Below are 22,384 nucleotides of genomic sequence, written 5' to 3'. Positions count from 1 at the left end.
CAAATTTCATATTTTTTTGCAGAAATTAATTTTGTATCAATTTTTTTTATACCACAGAAGGTTTTCCCAGAGAAACGCAACTTAATATTTATTGCCCAGGTTCTGCAGTTTTAGTAAATATCCCACATGTGGCCCTAGTGCGGTAATGGACTGAAGCACTGGCATCCGAAGCAAAGGAGCACCTAGTGGATTTTGGGGCCTTATTTTTATTAGAATATATTTTAGGCATCATGTCAGGTTTGAAGGGCTCTAGCTGTGCCAAAACAGTGGAAATCCCCCAAAAGTGACACCATATGGGAAAATACACACCTCAAGGAAATTATCTAGGGGTATAGTGAGCATTTTGACCGCACAGGTTTTTTCCAGAAATTATTGGAAGTAGGCCGTGAAAATGAAAATCTACAATCTTTCAAAGAAAATGTAGGTTTAGCGATTTTTTTCTTATTTCCACAAGGACTAAAGGAGAAAAAGCACCTCAACATTTGTAAAGCAATTTCTCCTGAGTAAAACAATACGCCACGTGTGGTAATAAACGGCTGTCTGGACACACGGCAGGGCTTAGAAGGGAAAGAGCGCTATTTGGCTTTTGGAGCTCAAATTTAGCAGGAATGGTTTGCGGAGGCCGTGTCACATTTGCAAAGCCCCTGAGGGGACAAAACAGTGGAAACCCCCCACAAGTGATCCCATTTTGGAAACTGCACCCATTGAGGAAATTATCTAGGGGTAAAGTGAGCATTTTGACCCCACAAATGTTTCATAGAATTTATTAGAATTGGGCAGTGAAAATAAAAACAATCGTTTTTCTTCAATAAGACGTAGCTTTAGCTCAGAATTTTTCATTTTCTCAACAAAGAAAGGAAAAAAAAAAGAACCCCAACATTTGTAAAGCAACTTCTCCCAAGTACGGCAATACACCATATGTTGTCATAAACGGCTGTTTGGGCTCAGAAGGAAAGGAGCGCCATTTGGCTTTTGGAGTGCAGATTTTGCAGGATTGGTTTCTGGGCGCCTGTGGGACCAAAACAGTGGAAACCACCCAGAAGTGACCCCTTTTTGGATACTACACCCCCTCAATGCATTCACCTAGGGGTGTAATGAGCATGTTAACCCCTTATGTGTTTTGTCGAAATTAGTGTGCACTCCCTCAGTCTGGGGAAGACAGGGCAGGAACTTCTGGAAACTGTGGGCGGAGCCTAGCGGCCGAAGTGATGGCTGCTTGTAAGAACGTGCTCCTCACAAGCACCTCGCTCATAGCAGTAAATCGTGAGAGCTAACCCCAGGAGTTGGATGGATTACACGGGGGATTGAGCCAGCACTGCCATACATCTTGTCAGATACCACTGGAGATGAGATTTTTATATTGGCTCGGACTGAGCGACTGCATGCTGCACGCACCTGGCGTCATAAATAACTGCTGTCATCAGACACCATGGTTTTCCCTTGCCTCAAGTGATCTGCATAGAAGACAAAGTACACAGAAGACAGCTGAGTATTAAAGTACAGGCTGGACCCGGCAGAATGCCATAGGGGGAGGCCACCATGATCAGGGATGTTAGGAAGGGAAGGAGTTAAGGAGTTAGGGGTGTGGTTAGGAGGGGGCGTATGTGAGGGGGGCGAGGTCAGGTTACTTAAGGGTAGGAGAGAGGAAGGCGTCGCCATCTTTAGTGGCAGCACGGGAAGCTTGTCCAGGACTTTACAATGGATGCACTACTTACCCAGCTCCGGGCGGCAGTAGCAGAAAGAGGCATGGCCTGGCTAGCGGAGGGGCTGGGGCTTTCCGGCCTGCTGTCTCGGGCTCCGAGCTCGGCGGTGAGCGGACGAGGAGAGGAAGATGGGGAGCCCCCTGGTTCGGGGGCGAGTACGGAGGACGCGCCTGTGTTTGGATCTGGGGCGCGGGCGGTGCCGTCCTCTCCTCCCCGGCGGTGGTCACGTCGCACGAGGCCTCCGGAGAGGTTGAGCCTGGAGTGATGCCGTGAGCCAGGCGCAGGGTAAGGAGCCCCACGAGGGACCCTCCAGGCCGGGCCCTTCGCTCGGCTGCCGTGAGCAGGACGGCCCGGTCTGAGAGGAATCCTGGAAGCCGGCCTGGCTCAGCGGAGGTTGTAGGGCAGGCGCCTGTGTAGCTGGGACCTCCCTCTGCCTCCAGACGACGGGACCCAGGACTTGCGGTGGGCCGTGCTGGCGATGCTCCAGTCGGGCGGCCCACCTGTATCCAGGATGATGCAACCAATTCCAGGCATGTACCACGGTTGGTGGTGACACGGCGGGCAGGCGGGCGGCTACCTGTGGGCCGCGGGGTGGACGAGGCCCCCAACAGACGGGCGGAGAGACCCAGTTCATCGGCGCAGGTCCGGAGCGCTCCATCAGAAGGTCGGGGATGTCATGCGTGCGGCGCTTGTCCTGGGCCGTCTGGGCAGGATGAAGTGGACGACTGGGAGTTCGGTGACCAAGAGGGACGTCTGGATGGATCCTTCGCCCCGGCTGGTGGGGACACAGCACCTGCGCAGCCCGGTGAGTCGCTGTCTCCTACTTTTTCATTGCCTGCTGTATTTCAGTCCCCGGGGGTAGGGGGTGGGGGTTCACTTTCGCCTACGGAGTTGCCGGGGTGTAGCGGGGGGATTACAGGAAGTACGGGTGGTGGGGGCGAGATTCAGGAATTGTTGTGTTCTGTGCGTGACCTTTTGGCGCGATGCGGAGGGGGGGCAATGGGTTCCCCGTCCCCGGTTGCAGCTTGGGTGGGGCCGTCGGGGCCTGCAGTGGTGGATAGCGCGCTATGTGGAGCTGGGGTGGTGTCTAGGGAATCGGGCGTGGCAGAGTCGGTGCAGACAGAAAAGGCTGGGGCAGTGGATGAGGTGCGGTTGGATGATAAGGTGAAGTGATGGCTGCTTGTAAGAACGTGCTCCTCACAAGCACCTCGCTCATAGCAGTAAATCGTGAGAGCTAACCCCAGGAGTTGGATGGATTACACGGGGGATTGAGCCAGCACTGCCATACATCTTGTCAGATACCACTGGAGATGAGATTTTTATATTGGCTCGGACTGAGCGACTGCATGCTGCACGCACCTGGCGTCATAAATAACTGCTGTCATCAGACACCATGGTTTTCCCTTGCCTCAAGTGATCTGCATAGAAGACAAAGTACACAGAAGACAGCTGAGTATTAAAGTACAGGCTGGACCCGGCAGAATGCCATAGGGGGAGGCCACCATGATCAGGGATGTTAGGAAGGGAAGGAGTTAAGGAGTTAGGGGTGTGGTTAGGAGGGGGCGTATGTGAGGGGGGCGAGGTCAGGTTACTTAAGGGTAGGAGAGAGGAAGGCGTCGCCATCTTTAGTGGCAGCACGGGAAGCTTGTCCAGGACTTTACAATGGATGCACTACTTACCCAGCTCCGGGCGGCAGTAGCAGAAAGAGGCATGGCCTGGCTAGCGGAGGGGCTGGGGCTTTCCGGCCTGCTGTCTCGGGCTCCGAGCTCGGCGGTGAGCGGACGAGGAGAGGAAGATGGGGAGCCCCCTGGTTCGGGGGCGAGTACGGAGGACGCGCCTGTGTTTGGATCTGGGGCGCGGGCGGTGCCGTCCTCTCCTCCCCGGCGGTGGTCACGTCGCACGAGGCCTCCGGAGAGGTTGAGCCTGGAGTGATGCCGTGAGCCAGGCGCAGGGTAAGGAGCCCCACGAGGGACCCTCCAGGCCGGGCCCTTCGCTCGGCTGCCGTGAGCAGGACGGCCCGGTCTGAGAGGAATCCTGGAAGCCGGCCTGGCTCAGCGGAGGTTGTAGGGCAGGCGCCTGTGTAGCTGGGACCTCCCTCTGCCTCCAGACGACGGGACCCAGGACTTGCGGTGGGCCGTGCTGGCGATGCTCCAGTCGGGCGGCCCACCTGTATCCAGGATGATGCAACCAATTCCAGGCATGTACCACGGTTGGTGGTGACACGGCGGGCAGGCGGGCGGCTACCTGTGGGCCGCGGGGTGGACGAGGCCCCCAACAGACGGGCGGAGAGACCCAGTTCATCGGCGCAGGTCCGGAGCGCTCCATCAGAAGGTCGGGGATGTCATGCGTGCGGCGCTTGTCCTGGGCCGTCTGGGCAGGATGAAGTGGACGACTGGGAGTTCGGTGACCAAGAGGGACGTCTGGATGGATCCTTCGCCCCGGCTGGTGGGGACACAGCACCTGCGCAGCCCGGTGAGTCGCTGTCTCCTACTTTTTCATTGCCTGCTGTATTTCAGTCCCCGGGGGTAGGGGGTGGGGGTTCACTTTCGCCTACGGAGTTGCCGGGGTGTAGCGGGGGGATTACAGGAAGTACGGGTGGTGGGGGCGAGATTCAGGAATTGTTGTGTTCTGTGCGTGACCTTTTGGCGCGATGCGGAGGGGGGGCAATGGGTTCCCCGTCCCCGGTTGCAGCTTGGGTGGGGCCGTCGGGGCCTGCAGTGGTGGATAGCGCGCTATGTGGAGCTGGGGTGGTGTCTAGGGAATCGGGCGTGGCAGAGTCGGTGCAGACAGAAAAGGCTGGGGCAGTGGATGAGGTGCGGTTGGATGATAAGGTGAAGGGCGAGGTCTATGTTTGTTTTGAGGGCCCATTGGGGGCGCATCTGAAACCGGAAGTAAGGGAAAAAATATGGAGGGATGAATATTTGGAAAGTTTTTCATTGTTGCCGTTGGAGAAGTTCAATTTAGATAAAGGGAATTGGTTGGAAAGTAAGAAGGAGAAGGAGGAAAAACTTCGGTATCGGTTGATTCCCCAAACTTTTGTTAATTGGTTGCAGGCGTTTGCGATTTTGGCAAGTGTAATTGGACAGAAGACGCCATTGTTCCGACCTCTTCTGTTATATGGATGCTATCGGAGAGGCTCATCGAGTTTACGACGGGCAGACGTGGCTGCGCTATGATGAGCAGTTCCGGCAGCGGAAGGCAGTGAGACCTGACATTAGGTGGGATAACAAAGACATAGGGTTATGGTTGCGGGTCATGGCTCCAGTGCGTTTTGGCCAGTCCTTTCAACGGGGTGGGGCCGGGGTGGCCGGCCCCTCATTGCCTTCTGGGGGGAGCAGGGGTGGCAGGAGGAAAATCCGGGTTCTGCTGGCAGTTTAATGAGGGCCAGTGTAAGTTCGGACCGGGTTGTAAGTTCAAACATAGCTGCTCCTCCTGCGGGGGGATCTCTCACGGAGCAGTTAAATGTTTTCGGAAGGGAAAAGGACGAAGGGCCGGGGGCGCTAGTCAAGGGCCGGACACCGGTGAGGTGGGAAGACATGGAGCCCTTTCTAAATATGTATCCTGATAGGTCCAGAGCAAGTTTGTTGTTGGATGGTTTTCGGGTTGGTTTCCGTATCCCTGCCCCTGCTCACAAGGTGCCGTTTACCTTGCGTAGTTTGCGTTCAGCGTTGCAGTATCCAGGGGTAGTAGTGGATAAGTTGTAGAAGGAGGTGGAGCTGGGGCGCATGGCAGGTCCGTTTGAGAGTTGCCCTTTACCGGATCTGGTGGTGTCACCGCTGGGGGTGGTGCCTAAGAAGGAGCCGAATAAGTATAGGCTCATACATCATTTATCTTACCCGAGGGAGCGATCGGTTAATGATGGGATTTCTTCGGAACTTTGCTCGGTGGCTTACACGTCGTTTGATGCGGCAGTTGCGTGGGTGCGCCGCTACGGTGTGGGTGCATTAATGGCAAAAACTGATATTGAGTCGGCCTTTCGCCTCCTCCCTGTGCATCCTGAGAGCATACGGCTGTTAGGATGTTATTGGGACGGGGCTTATTTTGTGGATCGCTGCCTCCCTATGGGGTGTTCTATTTCCTGTGCCTATTTTGAGGCTTTTAGTTCTTTCCTGGAGTGGGTGGTTTGCGATGTTGCGGGGGTCTCGTCAGTCATCCATTACTTGGATGATTTCCTGTGTGTTGGTCCGGGCGGGTCTTCGGTTTGTGCTACATTGTTGAGCACGATGGAGTGGGTGGCAAAGAGGTTCGGTGTGCCTTTGGCCCAGGACAAAACGGAGGGACCTAGATCCTGTCTGGTCTTTTTAGGAATCACCATTGATTCTTTGAGGATGGAGTGTCGGCTCCCGGAAGATAAATTGGTAGCAATACGGGCGGAGGTGGACCGGGCTAGGCATTTAGATCACTTTACGTGCATTACAGTCATTGTTGGGTAAGCTTAACTTTGCTTGCAGGATTATGCCCATGGGTCGGATTTTCAGCAGGCGGCTGTCGGGAGCAACAGCTGGGGTGACAGCCACTCATCATTTTATTCATCTGACACGGGCGCTGAGGGCGGATTTGGCAGTTTGTTTTGAGTTTTTACATCGTTATAATGGGAGGTCCTTGATCATGGCCCCGGTGGTTGACAGCGTGGATTGGGAGTTGTTTACAGATACTGCGGGGGGCGTGGGATTTGGGGCTTACTGCAGGGGTCAGTGGTGCGCGGCGCTGTGGCCTGAGGAATGGGCGGAGTTGGGTTTGGTGAAGAACTTGGCATTCCTAGAGCTGTTTCCCATAGTAGTGGCGGTGGAAATTTGGAGTGAGAGGTTTCGGGACAGCAAGGTATAGTTCCATTGTGACAACTTTGGCATGGTGGGGGCTATTAACAACGTGTCAGCGTCATCCCCCCCGGTCGTCCGGCTGTTGAGGCACTTGGTTTTACGTTGCTTGTCTTTGAACGCTTGATTTGTGGCGGTTCATGTGCGAGCGATCAAAAATGACATCGTAGATTCTCTTTCTCGCTTGCAGTGGGAGCGTTTCAGGATGGTGGCTCCGGACGCGGAGGAGGACGGGATCGCTTGCCCGGAATGGTTGTGGGGGCTGGGTTACGAGCTGCAGGAGGTTTGATTTAGGCTTCACTTGCTCAGGGTACTTGGGCTGCTTATGATTCGGCGTGGCGGGAGTGGGAGAGTTGGTTGGCAGTTCTGGAGGGTGTAGTGACGGATGATGATCGGGTGGTGGCGTTGTTAGTTTTTCTGGGGAAAGTCTCTATCGCGGGCTGGTCAGTGTCCAAGGTAAATCGTTTTGTGGCAGCCCTGGCTTTTGGTTTTAAGGTCCGGGGGTACACGGATGTTACAAAAAGTTTTTGGGTTGGCCAGGCCCTGAGGGGGTAGAGGAGAGGGAGGATGTTGCCGGATCGGCGGCGCCCAGTGTCTTTTATGTTGTTGGAACAGTTGTGGGGGGTGTTGTGTGACATTTGTTTTTCCAGCTACGAGGTGACCCTGTATAGGTTGGCGTTCTCGTGGGCATTTTTTGGGGCCCTGAGGGTCGGGGAGCTGGTGGCGCCCAGCACAAGGAGACCTGGGGGGTTGAGAATGGAAGATGTGTTGGTAACGGATCGGAGTGTGGAATTCTGGATCCGGCGGTCTAAGACGGATCAAGGGGGTCGGGGTAAGAGAGTGGTGTTGGGGGTGGCCAAGGGGGTCAGGATGTGCCCGGTCGCCTGCTTTGCGGGGTTCAGAGAGGTTTCAACGGTGCGTAGGGGACAGTTGTTGTGTCATGAGGATGGGTCCTTTATGTCCCTGTATCAGTTTACGTGGGTTTTTCGTAGGTGTCTGCGGCAGTTGGACTGGAGGAGGCTTTGTTTTCCCCCCATTCTTTTCGGATTTGGGCAGCGACCGAGGCGGTGGCATGGGGGTTGGGTGAGGAAGTGGTAAAGCGGATAGGTCGATGGGATTCCCGCCGTTTCCAGCTGTATGTGCGCCCTCAGTTTATATGATAGTCCAGTCGTAATCCCTCCTTCTCTATACTCCCTCCTGCTCCCCTCGTCGTTTTTTCTCTCCTCCTCCATGTTTCGCTTGCATCCTTACTCGTTTTGTTAATCAGTGGTTTTATTTTTCAGGACCCGCGGGCCTATTGGTGTGGATCGTCGGGCATTCCTACGTTCATTGGGGGGCGGAGCGGACGGATGTTCGTCTGGACGGGCGGCAGTTGGGTTTTCGGCGGGAGGATGTAGTCGTGCGGTGGCTGGGGAGTAGGGGGATGCTGTGGAGTCGGGTGTTGCCGGACGTGCATCGGTTTGCGCTGATGGACAGGGCCCCGGATGTCTTGGTGTTACACGTCGGGGGTAACGATTTGGGTAGTCGTCCTTTTCGGGAATTGATCAGGGATATAAAATGCGATCTACTCAGGTTATGGTCCGTTTTCCCGGGTATTAAGGTGGTGTGGTCAGAGATTGTCCCGCGGAAGGTTTGGCGGCATGCAAGATCGGTGCCGCGGTTAAATAACGCCAGGGTTAAGGTTAATCGGGCAGTTTCGGGTTTCGTGGTGAGAAACGGGGGGGTCTTCGTGCGTCATTATGACTTCGAGGATGGCCAGGGTAATTATTGGCTAGGTGATGGTGTGCACCTGACGGCCGTGGGGATCGACCTGTGGACTCTGCGCCTGCAGGAAGGTATAGAAAGGGTCCTCTTGTTGGGTGGGGGCTCGCATACTTAAAGGTGTCTAAGTATGTTCGTGTGGCGGATTGGGGGTCCTTGGAGTTGGTGGTAAATTACTGTGGGCGGGGGATTCATAGGGGGTATGGTCCCTCCCCAATTTATTATGGTTGGTAGTCTGGTCAATTTGGGCTCCTGCTGGGTGGTGTCCCGGGGAGTGGTCAATTTGGGCTCCTGCTGGGTGGTGTCCCGGGGAGTGGTTGTGGTTGAGGTCAGCCAACTGCAGGTATAACGGTGCCCCTGAGCCAGTAGGGTGACGGCTGGGAGTAAAATACTATGCAGGTGGGCTGTTTCGTGACAGACTTTTGTAACTCCAAGGACTCCCCTTCCGTTGTTATTATTTGTAAATTGTTGTTCTTGATGTTTGTTTGTAAATAAAATGGCTGCTGTGGCCAAATTTATCCAACCCAAGTGTCTGAGTCTTATTAGAGGGACGGGGGGGTTTGGAAAAGGTATGGCCGTTAATGGGGAAGGTGAGTAGGGAAGCCACATGCCCCCGGTATGAGTGTACGCACTCTACAGTCCCCTGATCAAGTACAGGCTGGACCCGGCAGAATGCCATAGGGGGAGGCCACCATGATCAGGGATGTTAGGAAAGGAAGGGAAGGAGTTAAGGAGTTAGGGGTGTGGTTAGGAGGGGGCGTATGTGAGGGGGGCGAGGTCAGGTCACTTAAGGGTAGTAACAGCACAGGGAAGCTTGTCCCACCCTCCCTCCCAAAATGTTGTGTTCATCTGTGTGACTATTTTGGTATTTCGCTTTGTTGCTCGTTGTTTTTGTTTTTCCGCAGGTACCAGAGGATGCTGTGGAACAGTTTTGCAATGTCGCAGCAGTTGTATGGCGGATTGGTGGTCCTTGGAGTTGGTGGTAAATTACTGTTGGGGGGGGGATTCATAGGGGGTATGGTCCCTCCCCAATTTATGACGGCTGGGAGTAAAATACTATGCATGTGGGCTGTTTCGTGACAGACTTTTGTAACTCCAAGGACTCCCCTTCCATTGTTATTATTATTTGTAAATTGTTGTTCTTGATGTTTGTTTGTAAATAAAATGGCTGCTGTGGCCAAATTTATACCAACCCAAGTGTCTGAGTCTTATTAGAGGGACGGGGGGGTTTGGAAAAGGTATGGCCGTTAATGGGGAAGGTGAGTAGGGAAGCCACATGCCCCCGGTACGAGTGTACGCACTCTACAGTCCCCTGATCATGCTGACTACTGACGCGCTGTTGCATACACTGACTAGTGGTGTCTGTCAGAGATCTTTGTCTGAGATCTTGTCCAGCCTCATAGCGTTTGATCCCTCTCTACTTGCGCACATATGTGGGAACTGGACTTTTGCCGATGGGATTTAGTATTCTGTTATATGGGAGCAATAAGAGCTTAACCCCTTAAGGACGCAGCCTTGTTTTGGCCTTAAGGCTCAGAGCCCATTTTTCAAATCTGACATATTTCACTTTATGTGGTAATAACTTCGGAATGCTTAAACCTATCCAAGCGATTCTGAGATTGTTTTCTCGTGAGACATTGGGCTTCATGTTCGTGGTAAAATTTGGTCGATATATTCATTGTATATTTGTGAAAAATTGCAAAATTTAGAGAAAATTTGGAAAAAATAGCATTTTTCATAATTTAAATGCATTTAAATGCACTTTAGATTGGCATCGTTTTTTGAACATTCTTTTATTTTTCTTGGACGTTACAAGGCTTAGAGCATAAACAGCAATTTCTCATATTTTTAAGAAAATTTCAAAAGCCTTTTTTTTAAGGTACCTGTTCAGTTCCGAAGTGGCTTTGAGGGGCCTATGTATTAGAAACCCTGATAAACACCCCATTTTAAAAACTAGACCCCTCAAAGTATTCAAAACAGCATTTAGAAAGTTTTTTAACCCTTTAGGAATTTCATAGGAATTAAAGCAAAGTGGAGTTGAAATTTGCAAATTTCATTTTTCTTGCTGAATTTCAATTTTTTTTCTGTAACACGGAAGGTTTTACCAGAGAAACACTACTAAATATGTATTGTCCAGATTCTGCAGTTTTTAGAAATGTCCCACATGTGGCTCTACTGCGCTCGTGGACTAAAACACAAGCCCTAGAAGCAAAGAAGCACCTAGTGCATTTTGAGGCCTCTTTTTTTATTAGAATATATTTTAGGCAGCATGCCAGGTTTGAAGAGGTGTTGAGGTATCAAAGCAATGGAAACCCACCAGAAGTGACCCCATTTTGGAAACTACACCCCTCAAGGAATTCATGTATGGTTGTTGTTACCATTTTGACCACACAGTTTTTTCACAGCACCTATTTGAATTGGGCTGTGAAATTTAAAAAATGAAATGTTTTCCAATAAGATGTCATTTTTGATAACATTTCTTATTTTCACAAGAAATAAAATACCCCATTTTGTTCCCCAATTTGTCCTGAGTGCGGGAATACCCCATTTGTGGTGAAAAAACTCCTTCTGAGCCCTCCCATGGGCCCAAACGGCAAAGTAGCGCTATGTGTTTGTTGGAGTCCAGATTTTGCTGGATTGGTTTTCGAGTGCCATGTCGCATATGCAGACCCCCAGAAGCATCAAAGCATTGGAAACCCACCAGAAGTGACCCCATTTTGGAAACTACACCCCTCAAGGAATTAATTTATGCTTGTGGTTACCATTTTGACCGCACAGTTTTTTCACAGCACGTATTTGGATTGGGCTGTGAAATTAAAAAAAATTAATTTTTTCCAATAAGATGTCATTTTTGATCAAAATGTCTTACTTTCACAGGGAACAAAATACCCCATTTTGTTCCCCAATTTGTCCTGAGTGCGGCAATACCCCATTTGTGGTGAAAAAACTCCTTCTGAGCCCTCCCATGGGCCGAAACGGCAAAGTAGCGCTATGTGTTTGTTGGAGTCCAGATTTTGCTGGATTGGTTTTCGAGGGCCATGTCGCATATGCAGACCCCCAGAGGTATCAAAGCATTGGAAACCCACCAGAAGTGACCCCATTTTGGAAACTACACCCCTCAAGGAATTCATTTATGGTTGTGGTTACCATTTTGACCGCACAGTTTTTTCACAGCACGTATTTGGATTGGGCTGTGAAATTAAATTTTTTTTAATTTTTTCCAATAAGATGTCATTTTTGATTAAAATTTCTTATTTTCTCAGGGAACAAAATACCCCATTTTGTTGCGCAATTTGTCCTGAGTGCGGCAATACCCCATTTGTGGTGATAAACTGCCGTTTGGGCCAATTGGTGGGGCTCAGAAGGAAAGGAGCGCTATGTGTTTGTTGGAGTCCAGATTTTGCTGGATTGGTTTTCGGGTGCCATGTCGCATTTGCAGAGCCCCAGAGGTATCAAAGCAATGGAAACCCACCAGAAGTGACCCCATTTTGGAAACTACACCCCTCAAGGAATTCATTTATGGTTTTTGTTATCATTTTGACCGCACAGTTTTTTCACAGCACCTATTTGAATTGGGCTGTGAAATTTAAAAAATGAAATTTTTTCCAGTAAGATGTCATTTTTGATCAAAATTTCTTATTTTCACAGGGAACAAAATACCCAATTTTATTGCCCAATTTTTCCTGAGTGCAGCAATACCCCATTTGTGGTGATAAACTGCAGTTTGGGCCCATGGGAGGGCTCAGAAGGAAAACACCACTATTTGGCCTACTGGAGCTTTTCTTGTGCTATGTCATGTATGCAGAAGCCCCTGAGGTACCAGTACAGTTGAAACCCCCGAGAAGTGACCCCATTTTAAAAACTACACCCCTTAAGACATTCATCTAGAGGTGTAGTGAGCATTTATGATAATGCGCAGCAGATAATACAGTGTGAGATTTGCAATTTTCTATATATGTATGCCATTTCAGTGTCCGATATAGTGTGCCCAGCATGTGCCACCGGAGATATACACCCCATCAACTGTAATGTGGGTTCTCCCAGGTACGGCAATACCCTACATGTGGCTGTTATCAGCTGCCTGGGCACACAGCAGGGCTCAGAAGGGAAAGATGAGGGGGATAAGCTGTGCGGAGTGCATCAGGGTAGATGAAATATCTAAGGGATGTATGATACATTTTAAAACACTTTCATACATAGCCCTGGTATTTCAGGACACGTGTCACATTGATATATTGTGTCCTCTCTTATCCCCCTCTTATAGCAGACTCTGCACCTCTTTTGACTTTTTCCCTTCTTGCCAGTTTGGGGAACTTCTTCTGGAAAGTGTTGCCCTGGTACGATGCCTGTGGCCCCGCTTCCAGGTACTGGGTGCCCCCCTTCTTGGTCCCTAAAGATTAGGTTCTTGATAATGATGTGCACGGCCAGCTTCTTATACCACACCGCATGGCGCTGTAGGGCTTCAGGACTTGATCTGACAAGTCCACCCCTCTCATGTACATATTGTAGTCCCGGATGCAGTCTGGTTTGGGGGTCTCTGTACTGGTACGTCGTACTGGTACATGGGTACTGGTGTGGCATCTCTCTTGTCCTTGTACGTGACACACAATATGTTGCTGCTAGATTGTGCCCTGCTCTCACCCCTTCTGAGTGTTTGCCCAAGCAGAGTCTTAGTGAGGCCTCTCAGATTTATTCTAGCAGTGCCGCATGCCGCAGGACTTCTGGAAGCGAGGCAGTTGAAGAGTGGGACGCTGGTATAAAAATGATCCAGGTAGAGGTGGTAACCCTGGTCCAGCAGTGGGTGCACCAAATCCCACCCAATTTTTGCATTAACTCCCAGTAAGAGGGGGGGGGGCATTCTGGGGGCTGAATACTGGTGTCCTTCCCTTCATATATCCTAAACCTGTAGGTATACCCGGATGCACTCTCACAGCTTATACAGGTTCACGCCATACCTTGCCTTCTTACCCGGCAGGTACTGGCGGAATTGAACCCTCCCTTTAAAATGTACCAGGGACTCATCAATAGAAATACACGTCTCGGGGGTGTATGCTTGGGAAAACCGGGCACTGGAACGGTCTAATAGGGGTCTCCATTTATACAAATGTTCAAAACTGGGGTCATCTCGGGGTGGGCACGGCTCATTATCAGTATAATGTAAGAAGAGAAGTATTGCCTCATTTATTTATTTTAAGGTTCCAGTTCAGTTCTGAAGTTGCTTTGAGGGGCCTATATATATTAGACACCCCCATCAAACACCCCATCTTAGAAACTAGACCCCTCAAAGTATTCACAACAGCATTTAGAAAGTTTATGAACCCTTTAGGTGTTTCACAGGAATTTAGAGCAAAGTAAAGGTGAAATGTTAAAAAAAATATTTGTCAGAAAATCCTTTTTATACCATTTTTTTATAACACAAAAGGATTTATCAAAGAAACGCAACTTAATACTTATTGCCCAGATTCTGCAGTCTTGAGAAATATCCCACATGTGGCCCTCGCGCGGTAATGGACTGAAGCACCGGCCTCCGAAGCAAAGGAGCGCCTAGTGGATTATGAGACCTCCTTTCTATTAGGCACCATGTCTGGTTTGAAGAGGTCTTGTGGTGCCAAAACAGTGGAAACCCCCCAAAAGTGACCCCATTTTGAAAGCTAGACACCTTGAGGAATACATTGTAGTTTTCTTGGGGTGCATGCGGCTTTTTGATCCGTTTTTATTCTATTTTTAAGTTGCGTGGTGACTAAAAAACCGCAATTTAACTATTGTTTTTTTATTCTATTTTTTTTACCGTGTTCACCGTGCGCTATAAATGACATATTCACTTTATTCTGCGGGGCGATACGATTACGGCGATACCAGATGTTTATAGTTTTTTTTATGTCTTATGGCGTTTGCACAATAAAATACGTTTTGTAAAACATCATTCACTTTTTGTGTTACCTTATTCTAAGAGCCAGAACGTTTTTATTTTTCCATCAATAAAGCCGTGCGAGGACTTATTTTTTGCGTAACGAACTGTAGTTTCGATCAGTACCATTTTTCGGTACATGCGACTTTTTGATCTCTTTTTATTCCATTTTTTGGGAGGTGAAGTGACCAAACAATTGTGATTGTGGTTCGGTTTATTATTATTTTATTTTCCGGCGTTCACCGTGCGGGATAAATAATAAAATAATAATTTTGTAGTTCAGGCCGTTACGGACGCGGCGATACCAATTATGTATAGTTTATTTGTTTGTTTATATATTTTTATTAATAATAAAGGACTGATAAGGGAAAAAGGGGGATTTTTACTTTTAATACTTTTAAATCTTTTATTTTCTTATTTTTACACATCTTTTTTTAACTTTTTTTTTACTTTATTACTTTGTCCCACTAGGGGACTTGAGGGCAGGAGGCTCTGATCGCTATTCTAATACACTGCACTACATGCGTAGTGCAGTGTATTAGAGCTGTCAGCTACTCACTGACAGCAAGCATAGTGGGTCCTGACGTTGTCAGGACCCACTAGGCTTCCGTCTATGGCATAGCCGTTCGCCATTGTTTGGTGTCCGGTTGCCATAGTTACAATCGCCGGCCGCTATCGTGTAGCAGGTCGGCGATTGTAGCTTAACCCCTAAAAAGCCGTGATCGCTATTGAACACGGCTTTTAAGGGGTTAATCAGCGGGGACACAGCGATCGGTCCCCGCTGTAGGAGCTGTGACAGCTGCTGTACGAGACAGCAGCGTCACAGCTCCTGTATGTGTCGGGAGGATGGCCGTTACTCCCGTGACGTACTATTCCGTCATGGAGTGCGAACGGGGTGGTTTCCATGACGGAATAGTACGTCACTGAGCGTTAAGGGGTTAAATCCTGTGAAACACCGAAAGGGTTAACAAAATTCCAAAAAGCCTCCTGACAGATACATAGTGATATATTCTGCAGATTATTACACCACTGACCTCTCTGGAAATCTGCAGAACATTGCTCCTCTAACTCCTGACAGATACATAGTGATATATTCTGCAGATTATTACACCACTGACCTCTCTAGAGATCTGCAGAACATTGCTCCTCTACCTCCTGACAAATACATAGTGATATATTCTGCAGATTATTACACCACTGACTTCTCTAGAGATCTGCAGAACATTACTCCTCTAGCTCCTGACAGATACATAGTGATATATTCTGCAGATTATTACACCACTGACTTCTCTAGAGATCTGCAGAACATTGCTCCTCTACCTCCTGACAGATACATAGTGATATATTCTGCAGATTATTACACCACTGACCTCTCTATAGATCTGCAGAACATTACTCCTCTAGCTCCTGACAGATACATAGTGATATATTCTGCAGATTATTACACCACTGATTTCTCTAGAGATCTGCAGAACATTGCTCCTCTACCTCCTGACAGATACACAGTGATATATTCTGCAGATTATTACACCACTGACCTCTCTGGATATCTGCAGAACATTGCTCCTCTACCTCCTGACAGATAAACAGTGGTATATTCTGCAGATTATTACACCACTGACCTCTCAAGAGATCTGCAGAACATTGCTCCTCTACCCCCTGACAGATACATAGTGATATATTCTGCAGATTATTACACCACTGACTTCTCTAGAGATCTGCAGAACATTGCTCCTCTACCTCCTGAGATACATAGTGATATATTCTGCAGATTATTACACCACTGACCTCTCTGGAGATCTGCAGAACGTTGCTCCTCTACCTCCTGACAGATACATAGTGATATATTCTGCAGATTATTACACCACTGACCTCTCTAGAGATCTGCAGATCATTGCTCCTTTACCTCCTGACAAATACATAGTGATATATTCTGCAGATTATTACACCACTGACCTCTCTAGAGATCTGCAGAACATTGCTCATCTACCCCCTGACAGATACATAGTGATATATTCTGCAGATTATTACACCACTGACCTCTCTGGAGATCAGCAGAACATTACTCCTCTACCACCTGACAGATACTTAGTGATATATTCTGCAGATTATTACACCACTGACCTCTCTGGAGATCTGCAGAACATTACTCTTCTACCTCCTGACAGATACATAGTGATATGTTCTGCAGATTATTACACCACTGACCTCTCTAGAGATCTGCAGAACATTGCTCCTCTACCTCCTGACAGATAGATAGTGATATATTCTGCAGATTATTACACCACTGACCTCTATGGAGATCTGCAGAACATTACTCCTCTACCTCCTGACAGATAGTGATATATTCCGCAGATTATTACACCACTGACCTCTCTAGAGATCTGCAGAACATTACTCCTCTACCTCCTGACAGATACATAGTGATATATTCTGCAGATTATTACACCACAGAGCTCTCTAGAGATCTGCAGAACATTTCTCCTCTACCTCCTGACAGATACATAGTGATATATCCTGCAGATTATTACACCACTGACAACTCTGGAGAACTGCAGAACATTACTCCTCTACCTCCTGACAGATACATAGCGATATAGTCTGCAGATTATTACACCAATGACCTCTCTAGAGACCTGCAGAACATTGCTCCTCTACCTCCTGACAGATACATAGTGATATAGTCTGCAGATTATTACACCACTAACCTCTCTAGAGATCTGCAGAACATTGCTCCTCTACCTCCTGACAGATACATAGTGATATATTCTGCAGATTATTACACCACTAACCTCTCTAGAGATCTGCAGAACATTGCTCCTCAACCCCCTGACAGATACATAGTGATATATTCTGCAGATTATTACACCACTGACCTCTCTAGAGATCAGCAGAACATTACTCCTCTACCTCCTGACAGATACATAGTGATATATTCTGCAGATTATTACACCACTAACCTCTCTGGAGATCTGCAGAACATTGCTCCTCTACCTCCTGACAGATAAACAGTGGTATATTCTGCAGATTATTACACCACTGACTTCTCTAGAGATCTGCAGAACATTGCTCCTCTACCTCCTGAGATACATAGTGATATATTCTGCAGATTATTACACCACTGACCTCTCTGGAGATCTGCAGAACATTGCTCCTCTACCTCCTGACAGATAAATAGTGGTATATTCTGCAGATTATTACACCACTCACCTCTCAAGAGATCTTCAGAACATTACTCCTCTACCTCCTGACAGATCCATAGTGATATATTCTGCAGATTATTACACCACTGACCTCTCTGGAGATATGCAGAACATTGCTCCTCTACCCCCTGACAGATACATAGTGATATATTCTGCAGATTATTACACCACTGACCTCTCTGGAGATCTGCAGAACATTACTCCTCTACCTCCTGACAGATACATAGTGATATAGTCTGCAGATTATTACACCACTGACCTCTCTAGAGATCTGCAGAACATTGCTCCTCTACCTCCTGACAGATACATAGTGATATAGTCTGCAGATTATTACACCACTAACCTCTCTAGAGATCTGCAGAACATTGCTCCTCTACCTCCTGACAGATACCTAGTGATATATTCTGCAGATTATTACACCACTAACCTCTCTAGAGATCTGCAGAACATTGCTCCTCAACCCCCTGACAGATACATAGTGATATATTCTGCAGATTATTACACCACTGACCTCTCTGGAGATCAGCAGAACATTGCTCCTCTACCTCCTGACAGATACATAGTGATATATTCTGCAGATTATTACACCACTGACCTCTCTAGAGATCTGCAGAACATTGCTCCGCTACCTCCTGACAGATACATAGTGATATATCCTGCAGATTATTACACCACTGACCTCGCTGGAGATCTGCAGAACATTGCTCCTCTACCTCCTGACAGATACTTAGTGATATATTCTGCAGATTATTACACCACTGACCTCGCTGGAGATCTGCAGAACATTGCTCCTCTACCTCCTGACAGATAGATTATGATATATTCTGCAGATTATTACACCATTGACCTCTCTTGAAATCTGCAGAACATTGCTCCTCTACCTCCTGACAGATAGATAGTGATATATTCTGCAGATTATTACACCACTGACCTCTCTGGAGATCTGCAGAACATTGCTCCTCTACCTCCTGACAGATACATAGTGATATATTCTGCAGATTATTACACCACTGACCTCTCTAGAAATCTGCAGAACATTGCTCCTCTAGCTCCTGACAGATACATAGTGATATATTCTGCAGATTATTACACCATTGACCTCTCTAGAGATCTGCAGAACATTGCTCCTCTACCTCCTGACAGATAGATAGTGATATATTCTGCAGATTTTTACACCACTGACCCCTCTGGAGATCTGCAGAACATTGCTCCTCTACCTCCTGACAGATACATAGTGATATATTCTGCAGTTTATTACACCGTTGACCTCTCTAGAGATCTGCAGAACATTGCTCCTCTACCTCCTGACAGATAGATAGTGATATATTCTGCAGATTATTACACCACTGACCTCTCTAGAGATCTGCAGAACATTGCTCCTCTACCTCCTGACAGATACATAGTGATATATCCTGCAGATTATTACACCACTGACAACTCTGGAGAACTGCAGAACATTACTCCTCTACCTCCTGACAGATACATAGTGATATAGTCTGCAGATTATTACACCACTGACCTCTCTAGAGATCTGCAGAACATTGGTCTGTTCTCTCTACCTCCTTCCAGATATATAGTGATATATTCTGCAGATTATTACACCACTGACCTCTCAAGAGATCTGCAGAAAATTGCTCCTCTACCTCCTGACAGATACATAGTGATATATCCTGCAGATTATTATACCACTGACCTCTCTAGAGATCTGCAGATCATTGCTCCTCTACCTCCTGACAGATACGTAGTGATATATTCTGCAGATTATTACACAACTGACCTCTCTGGAGATCTGCAGAACATTACTCCTCTACCTCCTGACAGATACATAGTGATATATTCTGCAGATTATTACACCACTGACCTCTCGAGAGATCTGCAGAACATTACTCCTCTTCCTCCTGACAGATACGTAGTGATATATTCTGCAGATTATTACACAACTGACCTCTCTGGAGATCTGCAGAACATTACTCCTCTACCTCCTGACAGATACATAGTGATATATTTTGCAGATTATTACACCACTGACCTCTCTGGAGATCTGCAGAACATTGCTCCTCTACCCCCTGACAGATACATAGTGATATATTTTGCAGATTATTACACCACTGACTTCTCTAGAGATCTGCAGAACATTGCTCCTCTACCTCCTGACAGATACATAGTGATATATTCTGCAGATTATTACACCACTGACCTCTCTGGAGATCTGCAGATCATTGCTCTCTCCTCTCTACCGCCTGACAGATACATAGTGATATATTCTGCAGATTATTACACCACTGACTTCTCTAGAGATCTGCAGAACATTGCTCTCTCCTCTCTACAGCCTGACAGATACATAGTGATATATTCTGCAGATTATTACACCACTGACCTCTCTGGAGAGCTGCAGAACATTGCTCCTCTACCTCCTGACAGATACATAGTGATATATTCTGCAGATTATTACACCACTGACCTCTCTAGAGATCTGCAGAACATTGCTCCTCTACCTCCTGACAGATAGATAGTGATATATTCTGCAGATTATTACACCACTGACCTCTCTAGAGATCTGCAGAATATTGCTCCTCTACCTCCTAACATATACATAGTGATATATTCTGCAGATTATTACACCACTGACCTCTCTGGAGATCTGCAGAACATTGCTCCTCTACCCCCTGACAGATACATAGTGATATATTTTGCAGATTATTACACCACTGACTTCTCTAGAGATCTGCAGAACATTGCTCCTCTACCTCCTGACAGATACATAGTGATATATTCTGCAGATTATTACACCACTGACCTCTCTGGAGATCTGCAGATCATTGCTCTCTCCTCTCTACCGCCTGACAGATACATAGTGATATATTCTGCAGATTATTACACCACTGACTTCTCTAGAGATCTGCAGAACATTGCTCTCTCCTCTCTACAGCCTGACAGATACATAGTGATATATTCTGCAGATTATTACACCACTGACCTCTCTGGAGAGCTGCAGAACATTGCTCCTCTACCTCCTGACAGATACATAGTGATATATTCTGCAGATTATTACACCACTGACCTCTCTAGAGATCTGCAGAACATTGCTCCTCTACCTCCTGACAGATAGATAGTGATATATTCTGCAGATTATTACACCACTGACCTCTCTAGAGATCTGCAGAATATTGCTCCTCTACCTCCTAACATATACATAGTGATATATTCTGCAGATTATTACACCACTGACCTCTCTGGAGATCTGCAGAATATTGCTCTGTCCTCTCTACCTCCTGATAGATACTTATTGATATATTCTGCAGATTATTGCACCTATGACTTTTCCATACCCTTATGATCCCTGTAGATAAAAGGCTCCCTGGATAAATTCCCCAATATATATATGAAAACACTGAAAATTGTAAAGAAAATATATGTTTATTCCAGAATCCAGTAGAATTGCTGTGCGGTTTTCTCCGGCCCTTTAACATGTGATGATCTGTGACATGAAGAAGAGGAGGGTCCTTCTTCACACGTGGATATGGCCGCCAGTCCACCCTTACACTGCTCAGTCCTGGATCATAAGAGAGCGTAAAACATTGTTTCCATTTTTTCACAGTTGTATCCTAGAAAAGAAAAATAAATTCTGAATTAGCCCAAAAATTCACAAAACCTTCACCACAAGGAGATGAAGACGGAGCAGAAGACGTCGGACTTACCGGATCTCGCTTCTGTTCTGCACATCACTGGTTCTCAGCGCTGGGGAGTCTTCATGGCAAATTCAGATGGTTTAGGTGGTAAAGACCACCATGTTGGGGCGACAAAAGATGGTGAATGGGCCACAGATGGAACTGGGCAACAGATGGAACTGAACAGGCCTCTTTCTCTCCCGGGGGTTCGGGGCCCTGATGGTAAATGGGCCCCAAGTGGCTGATGGAATTAAAATGGCCACTTTCTCTTCCGGGGGTTTGAGGCCCTGGTGGTAACAGTAACCCCTGAAAAGTCCTCCATCTCCACATCCTCTGGAAGTTGGCGTCCGCGAACTTCCTTTTTGTCTTTCTCATCCTCCATATCCTCCATCTCTGTATCATCAGGAAACTGGCGTCCGCCAACCTCCATTTTCTCGTCCTCCTCCACGTCCTCCATCTCTACATCATCTGGAAATTGACATCCGCCAACCTCCATTTTCTCTACAATCCTCATCTTGAAAAACGTCTTCACTATCCTCCTCTTCTTCAAAGACACCTTCATGATGAGAGCCAGCAAGAGAAACCGACACCTTGGTCAATGTGTGACCCCAATTTATAGACTTGATGATGTCATAAGATGTTTACACATCCAGATTAAGAGGTGTAGAGAAATAGAATCTGCCCGCATTCTAGATGACATCACAAGAAGCGTATCTCAGTGATCCGGTGGCCAAAGAAAACGTAATATGGTACAAGAATACAGACAGTAGGGTCACACTACACCCTCTGGGGAAGTCTCTATCATCTCAAAGAATTCTCAAATCAATGTGGTCAATTCCACTGGCTTTCTTAAACGTAATCGCACGCATAAAACGTACAACACGGGCATTTACATATACAGTGAAAATGAAACAAAACCATATTTTTCATAAAAAGTGGGTTTTATTTTGTACAAGTGGGAAAAAAAATACACATATGTGGTATCACCACGATCTTAACGACCAGAGCAATAAAGTTAACACAGTATTTAAACAGCATGGTGTCGAAGAAACCCCTTCCAGGTAGCCCCTTTTGGGATGGGTGCTCTAATGGGCTCCCTCTGCTTTGTCAGGTGGTATTCAAATATGGTAATTGAAGTATCAGCAGTGCACCGGGAGATCAATAAAGACAATAGCAATCTGTTGTCTCAATCAATATTCTCATTTATTATCAAGATACATAGGTTAATATACCCTCAGGGCGTCCCCTCTAACCAGGGTGTTACCTCTCATGGAACAACCAATCATAACATTTTACACGTAGACTGAAAATACGTCATAGGGTA

General features: G+C 47.3%; 1 long non-coding RNA gene across 1 annotated transcript; it reads right to left on the bottom strand.

Moving 5' to 3' along the window:
* Positions 1 to 20,794: 20,794 nt before the first annotated feature.
* On the bottom strand, positions 20,795 to 21,593 carry LOC142665174 (uncharacterized). The gene is made up of 2 exons (XR_012851442.1): positions 21,091 to 21,593; positions 20,795 to 20,997 (listed from the first exon to the last, which is right to left on the bottom strand). It is a non-coding gene; the product is annotated as an uncharacterized LOC142665174 (long non-coding RNA).
* Positions 21,594 to 22,384: the final 791 nt, after the last annotated feature.

This window comes from Rhinoderma darwinii, chromosome 12 (genome assembly GCF_050947455.1).
Source record: "Rhinoderma darwinii isolate aRhiDar2 chromosome 12, aRhiDar2.hap1, whole genome shotgun sequence".
Classification (NCBI taxonomy): Eukaryota; Metazoa; Chordata; class Amphibia; order Anura; family Rhinodermatidae; genus Rhinoderma; species Rhinoderma darwinii.
The sequence above is the reverse complement of the archived record's forward strand: the minus strand, read 5'-3'. Positions and strand labels throughout refer to the sequence as shown.